At 36.1% G+C, this 7380-nt stretch overlaps 1 protein-coding gene across 1 annotated transcript in view; it reads right to left on the reverse strand.

Moving 5' to 3' along the window:
- Positions 1 to 6362, reverse strand: part of LOC108966506 (box A-binding factor-like) — a 55115-nt gene extending 48753 nt beyond the window's left edge. The window contains exon 1 of the mRNA XM_018929438.1: positions 5630 to 6362. The gene's annotated coding sequence lies outside the window, so the exon portion shown is untranslated. The remainder of the gene's footprint in view (positions 1 to 5629) is intronic.
- Positions 6363 to 7380: the final 1018 nt, after the last annotated feature.

Here is a 7380-nt window from a genome sequence, read left to right on the forward strand (position 1 = left end):
ATTATGCATAAGTATATGGGAAGGTTGTGTAAAATTTTCGGTGAAAATCTCGTTACTCTAAAACGAGCGTATCGAGAAGAACGCGTTTAAAATATGGGAACCCATTTCACTAAATTGAAAAAAACTTACAAGTACGCTCATATCTTCAAAATCCTTTGCAGAATCTCCTCAAAGCTTTCGTGGAATATGTACACGATACATTTAGAGCAATAGATTTCTTGAAGTTCACAAGCGGATATAATGCCTTAAGCAGCTGCAAAGCTTATGAAAGTTGTGGAAATGGTACCGRACAATATTTATTCAGAGCTCTCCATTTTTTACGAATAAATAATACGCGTACGTTTCTATATATATCCACTTAAACATAAGTTAAATTAACGGAAATAAGTCATGAAAATCGGAACTGGGCTTTAATAGTGCAACTCACAAATTCCAGACAATGATTCATTTGAACACTTTGTATACATTTCTTTACAAACCAGTCACAAAGCAATGACTTTACGGCAAATCATTTCTAATTAACAACAATTTGGGGTTTTATTAGCTACTAACTTTTCAGTGAGATAAAATACTAGTTCAGTGCCTGCGTTCAACCAAGCCGTCACCACTTAATTTCTGCCGTTTATTACTTGTTTCCTGCATTTGCCACATACAGGTCCCTTACATGCAAAAAAAAAAGGACACTGTCTTTGTTGTCTTGTTTAAGTAATAACAACAAACAACGCATTGCAAGACACAAACGTCAATTAACTATGACGGGGCGAGCGTTTTGTGAGCAAACAGCGTTGACGGTCAGACAAATAGATAGGCACAAGTGACGGAGGACAAATGAAATGGAAAGCGAACCTGACATATCCTGRCAAATAAACGATAAACATGGTTAATGACCACAGGTAGAGGCGACACGTGCAGGCGTCACACTCGCTGGTCGTTGAGCCAATGCGCAGGCGTACGTGAGCGTATGAGTATGCGTACGCTCTGTGCTAATTATTGTGGTTGTTGGGGTTACTTCAGTAATATTCCTAAAAATTCTTCCTATAAAATGTTGAAGTGCTTAGTTATCCCTATGTACATATGTATTTGTGAATTCTTCTTCATGACACTAGATACATACATATAAGCGTGTAAGCATGCGCACTTCGTAAACGAATATCTACGAAATCAGTAAACATGGCTATAGATATTTAGGTGTGTTCTCTTACATAGGCATATATATGGATGAATACACATAACTGCCGGTTCATACAAGTACACTTTTGTTGCGGCAGCTCAACTCTATGTAGCGAAGAAGGCGACAAAGATCATCAAGTTGTTCGAATTCAGGCTACAAGCCTTGTGCTGTTGTTCGTAAGGTAATACAGATCCACAACSCGATAACTGTGGGACTAGTTCGCGCATAGTCAGACCTAGCAATATCAGCTGAGCACGTCATCCTATATTTTATTTAGAACCTGCGATGTTTTGTTCTCTCTGTTACAAGCTACGTGGCAAGGGGTTACTTGGGTTTACAAGTTTCAAAAAAATTGAATTATTTTTAATCTTCCATTAAATTAAACAACAATTCTAGAATATTATCGTAAATTTTAAAGTTGATGCGAGTAATAGTTTCGGAGATACAGCCTTGAGAACTTGTGTGCTCGATACTAGCTTGACTAAATGYGCCGTCTTTAAACGCGTTTTTCTCGAAACTGTGTTTTGGAAGTCGGTTGGCAAGATTTCTCGAGAACTACTCAACTCAACTTCATGAAATTTTACACTGGTCTTTGAGATACTATTGTTAAAAACTTGGACGCAAGATTTTTTTCGATTGAAACTATTTAAAAAAAAAAATGTTCACTGAAATTTTCATTTTTTGTAAAAATGTCTGCCCAAAAACCTGATTGTTTTCCTTCGTCCAAGTTCTAAGTTAAGGGTTTAACTAAAACACGTATTTTTTCACTTTAGATGATSGGGGCCACCGGAAATGGCGTGTCAATGCCGTGTTTAAAATAGTTTTTCCAAAATTTTCTTTGTTTGTAATAATAAAAATATTTTATTTTTTATATGAGAAGAAAATTGTTAAGGAATTACTCTTTTTTACTCGAGGAAACCCATATATACCATATATGTTACCCTGGTCAGGGTAYAAAAACAGAAATCTTCTAGAAAATGAAGTATAAGGAAAAAAGGAATGTTTAAAAAGATACTTTTAAGTTCCGTAATATGAAGCGTAGAAAAATTTCAGAAATGTTATGAGAATGCATGCAAAAAATAGCTCTTATGAACACAATGTGCAACAGTAAAAGAGAAGTCAAGATAAACGCTTCATGTGTGAACACAGACTAACATATTTGTGAACACATTCCTTCTTTTGTAGTACTTCACTTACAATTAATTCGTTTATTTGGTTTGGTTTGCTCTTGTTTGCCTTRGTGTTGTTACATTTTTATTTTTTATTTATTTATTTTCTTTTTTGAATTTTTCTTTGACGAACACTCTCCAGTCGTACCCACACAAAATAGTTGGAGCGCCTGTGTGCCTCATGTTGTGATTCATTAATTCGCTTTTACTCAGCTATTTGTATGCTATTTCGGCTTTATTTTCTGTTTTATTTAAATATTTCTGTTTTTGCGGTATATATTTGTGATTTCTGCTGTATTGTTATATGTACAACATTTTCACATCTTTTGTTTAATTAAATACCGACCAGAAGGCTTTTGTTTTATGTTTTCGTTTAGTCACTATGTCCTTCGTATTTGTTGTTTTACACTCATGCCAGTTTCTTTGTTGTTGTGTTGTTCCTTACATTTAGCATATTGCAGCATTTGGTACATTAATAGTGTTAAGGCGTGCTTTTCTTAAACAACGGCATGCTTCCGCTGTTGTTCAAGGTCAACATATACATAAACACATATACATACAAACATAGATATAATAGAAAATGCAATTAATTCTATTTTAATGAACTTCGGTAATGCAGACATCACAGCCAGATCCGAATCACAGCCAAGGAATATATTCAACCTGCTGAAAATATTAATATCTACATAATATGTATTCGTCTCGAAAATACGATTCCAGTTTATCCCTTAGTGAATAAAAAAARCTTGATAATATATCGAATTTACATGTATTTGAGAATTTGAAATTGATTCGGCAAATAATTTGCGAGTTATGCGMGAGTTTGTATGTACCTTTAACCTAGTGCAATCGACTCCCGAAATTAAAAACGCTGTTTTCTGAGTCAATGAAAAAAATTTCTCCAAAGCGCTTGATAGGTCGACTTGAAATATTTACACGAGCTTTTTCAATAATGACCAAGTATTGAGGTAAAAATCGAAGGAATAAGATTTTGGCAATAATTTCGACTTTTTACGCTTTTCTGATATGTGCCTCGGGAGAAGTCGATAGAATTGAAGCACACTGAGGTTTTTCACGGAAGAGTTGAAGTTAGGAGGGAAGGCTGGTGGCGAGTTTTTATTTATTTGTGACATTTTGTTAAAAATCAAAATTTGTATTAATCCTTTGCTCATTCTGTCTGCATTCATCTATTGTAGTGTTAATTTTTTATACTCTTGCAACCAGTTGCTACAGATTATAATAGTTTTGTTCACCTAAAACTAGTCGAGGCTGATAAAAGGTTATATATGTATATGTAAATGATCAGAATGACGAGTAAAGTTGAAATCCGGTTGACTGTCTGTCTGTCCGTTCGTCCGTCCGTGTAAACTGTAACTTAAGTAAAAATGAGATATGTGTGGGTTCCTTAGTATAAAAAAAATTTCGAGTTTGTAGATGAGCGTAATCGAACCACTGCCACGCCTACAAATCGCCATTAACCGAAAACCTATAAATGGTCATAACTAAACACTAAATTAAGATATAAAACAGAGGATTGTAGTAACAAGGGGCATTTGGGGGCAAAAAGGGACCCAGCCCTCTAACATTTTGAAGGAGCATATGTATCTCCTAAACCACTTAAACTACAACAATTAAATTTGCTGACATAAATCCTATAAGAACTTCCATCGATTATTTGAAAATGGATAAAATAGGAGGATAACCCCGCTCATTCTCCATATAACGGTACTGGTAAAAACAATAAAAAACGCGATAAATCATTAAATAACACGGSAGGGGCGTTAAGTTTCAAAACTAAGATGAAATGATAAAGCTTTATGGGAGCCGGATGTGCGTGGCACTGCCCGCTTTTTAGTAAAATCCCATGTCTCGYTAACCGAGCAAACAATTTCGACAGAATTTCGTACGTGGCTTTCGTCTTACATTCTTAAGCCATATTGTGAAAATAGACGAAATCGAACAACAACCACGCCTACTTCCATATAGCACAATTTTAAAATCCACTTGATTCGTTCAGTTTCCAATACACACATAAAATTCTGCACGAATAATGTCTTTAGTGTGTGCCACCTTATGACYTTATGAAACTGTTTAAATCCTMTAAAAACTGCTTAAGCYCCTAGATACCGAATATTTAGACTCCGGTACCTATAGTTGACTTTTGATTGAAAATGCCGGTCAGTGTRTAAGATATACAATTGAAATTAAGGGGTAATCCTTCTCTTTTAATGATATGTCTGTATGTCAAAAAAAGGGTTGAATCGGACCAATACGGGARGTAGCCCCCATATAACTAACAAAAATATTTTCAAACTTCCTTGTGACTTTGTACAGCATATGTATGTCGGTCAATGTGTAAGTTATCCCAATAAAAATAAGAGAGGTTGTTTTATTCATAACAGTGCATCTTTACGCCTAAAATAGATAAATTTGAGCGAAAACTTGAACTAGCCCCTATATAACTAATATCAGGAATTTCGAACATCAGACTAACTTTACTCCAGATGATTGGTTTCTCACCTTAATGTACTTGGCTTTGATTCTTGCAAGTTGCAACAGTATAAAACGTTCGGTTACACCCTTAGAACTTATCTCTTCTTTATTTGTTAATACTGATTTTGTTATTAAAAATTAAATTTTTTAAYTCGTAGATGCGTTGCAAATTCTTGAATTAAAAAATGTTGTGTTTAAATAGATTTTCAATTGCAAACTGATTTTATTTTTTAAACCATATTTTTTTTTTATTAAAAAATTCGCTACTMCGCTAAGAAGCGCGGAAAAGCTGAAACCACTGCTTAAAGTCGCTAAAAAATTCACAAATTTAAGTTCGAGTGAACTAATTTATACCGTATAGTATCAATATGTGCATACTTTATTRTATACATATGCACATATGTATGTATGACATATTTATATGCATTAAATCAAAACATTTACACATAATTCTCAGTTTTTCACAATAATTGGGGGCGTCTGTCGGTAATTTTGTGGCTTGAGCGCCAACACATGTCGACACAACAATTCCGAAGTAATTGCATTTTAGTGGGCATCTGGAGACTCAAAGCAGAAAACCGAACGACTGTGACACCAAGTAACGTAGCAACAAAATATTTCACGTGTACACTTTTAAAAGTATTTAAATACAATGCTAGCCGCTACAAATATACACATATGCATATGTACATATGTGTACACACAATTTTTTTTATTTTTTTTTTTCATTTCTACATTTATATATACGCATTTAGAAGGCGTACACGGTGTTTATTGGCAATAATTGTCAACTCACTTCGTTGTGCATCGTCAGTATATTCGGCTTGACTGCTGTATTGGCATTTCCCTACAGCTGTGTTGGTACAACCTAACCACGTGAACGTGTGCAACATAAAGGGTTAAAGTTAGAGTTAGCGTTAGCTGCCACTGAATTCCAATACACCGGGTTACCTGCATCATAAATTGAGATATAACTTCGCACACATACAACTACATATGAACGTTCGCATAACTTATGGCGGGACAAATGTAACGGCTCGAACCATCAAGGTATACAACATATGTATGTGTGCAGATACATATATATGTATGTATGTAAGTGCATTTATATATTCGCATGAATATGCAAACATGARCCCAAAGACGTTTTTCACGTCACACCCACAAATTAGGTTCGGTTTTACAGCATCACGCCCAACCAGCCATATCCACACCCCGGTGCGCTCGATAATCATGCTGCTAACCGGGATTAAACACTCACGAATTCCCACTCGAAATCGGTAACACATATGCCAACCGCACGAGGATATGTAGCTGGCTGCAGCATACGCAACAACAACATAAATCTTCTCACACGCGATTGGTCTGGTTAAACGGAAACACCGACGACTACGAGCACATACATACAATACAAGTTAAATTATTTGGTAKCACGGCGCGACGCTACCCACTTTGCTTACTGTGCGCCAACGACTAACAGCAAACACTTATGACCGCCTACCACCCGGGAAAAGAATCTATAAAAARCGAGCACGTTTTCATTTTTATCATCCATACAAACAGCTAACTAAGTGACGATGGAGCGCGCACAACATAACGAATTGAAATAAAATAACTAATACAAATTCCAATGTTAAAACCGCAGTGCTCAATTCCTGATTAAAACTTATCACAAAAGTTCATATCACCTTTAAAAAGTAAATAAATATGTACTTATACATATATACATCCATACATGCATGCTACAGCCAATAACAAACTAACAGTGGCTGATACTTCACAGCCCTATCATCCGTTCRGCCGATAGTGGTTGGCCTATTGACTGATCGGCCATTGGAAGATATCAGTTGCCGGAAGCCCTATTGCCGGGCTCATCGTCTTGATATGTGTGCATGCCCAGACAAGGCGTCGCGTCAAAGCGCAGCGATAAATGCTCTGGACTACGCTGGGATTGCACTAATTTCAGCCAACTTCAACAAAAAACCACTATAGTCTACCATATGTTCGCCTCGCTCRACGCCTTCGTTCGTCATCGTTGTCCGATGTCGTATCAATTGACTTCGCGCGACTATCCCTATCTTCACGGTATCCTTATCAGAGCATTGGCGCTTATATTGGCTACACGCTTACACACATACTGCGGGCTTGCAATCAAATCGTGACTCAAGTTGGGGGTATGGTACGTAATGCTTGACGCCGAAACCTGATTACCACTATCAGAGCTTGTTTACGTCGAAACTCGCTGCTGGACTCAGTCTTATTTAGTTGCCGAACCTGTAGTATTCAGTCTAAATGCTTATTAATGGAAATGTTATTGCAATTTGATTTTGACTTACCCGGCAATTAAAGCGCGAATTTAAGTAAACTTTATTTAGRAAGTCACATCTTGAGTTTAGCTTAAAATCTGAAGGACTCACTTGTTATTACTTGTATTACTTGTATTATTACGGCACCAAGGGAAGACGATGCCTTAATACAGTATTACAAGTTGCTGGAGTGGAGAGGATAGAATATGAATATACTTATATTGGCTTAAGCTTTGAATGT

This window comes from Bactrocera latifrons, unplaced genomic scaffold, assembly GCF_001853355.1.
Source record: "Bactrocera latifrons isolate USDA-ARS-PBARC rearing strain unplaced genomic scaffold, ASM185335v1 scaffold_162, whole genome shotgun sequence".
Taxonomy (NCBI): Eukaryota; Metazoa; Arthropoda; class Insecta; order Diptera; family Tephritidae; genus Bactrocera; species Bactrocera latifrons.